Source organism: Echinococcus granulosus (genome assembly GCF_000524195.1).
Source record: "Echinococcus granulosus chromosome Unknown EG_S00438, whole genome shotgun sequence".
NCBI classification, from domain to species: Eukaryota; Metazoa; Platyhelminthes; class Cestoda; order Cyclophyllidea; family Taeniidae; genus Echinococcus; species Echinococcus granulosus.
The window spans coordinates 744-1525 of NW_020170817.1; positions in this window are offsets into that span (position 1 = coordinate 744).

Genomic DNA, 782 nt, shown 5'->3' on the forward strand with positions numbered 1-782 from the left:
GTTGTTTTTGTTCCAGAACGAAAGCGCGGATAGGAATATTATTCTTTGGTGCAGATCAAGCAAACTACCAGCATGCATGCACATGCATTATCAGCTGTGTCATGTCACACAGATCAATTACCTTATGATGGTGATGTCCGTGCTTTCCGCCTATTCTCTGCAAACAAAGGCCAGCTTGCACATCTTTAACCTTGTCTCAAGCAAATCGTGCCCTACATAAAGCCTATGTGCCTATTAACACTTTGAAACTTTTTTTTACTTAATCAACCCATGCGCCTTAATGGTTGGTTTTGAGTCTTTCCTTGGGGAGTGGCTACCCGTAGCGCAATGTCCTAAATCCCATTTCCTTCGCAGTCTACTTGCTCCACTTGGTACTGACTTGCGTGCTGAGTTGTGTCGCCTTTTACACTATACTCACCACCTCTATTTGTTCCACGTGATGCACGTGCCCATGTACTTTCAGATCGGCTTTCGTACTTTCCGCCCTCCATCATCACTCTCGTGATTCGCTTATCATGACGTGGGTGGAGGTGGGGAGACCACCCATCCGAGGACAATATACTGGATTACGGACATTGTCAACGTCAGAATAAATGTGGGTGTCAAAATGGACGATCGCAGTGAATGTACTGGCATTTTCACAAATGGTGCGGCTTACAATGATACATGGACAGTACTACTCAAAACACGTCAGTGATCTCGCATGATTGCATGTCAGATGCGAATTGCTCTTCTAACGGTTATTTGCCTAACAACATTGCCATTTGCTATTATGCGATTTT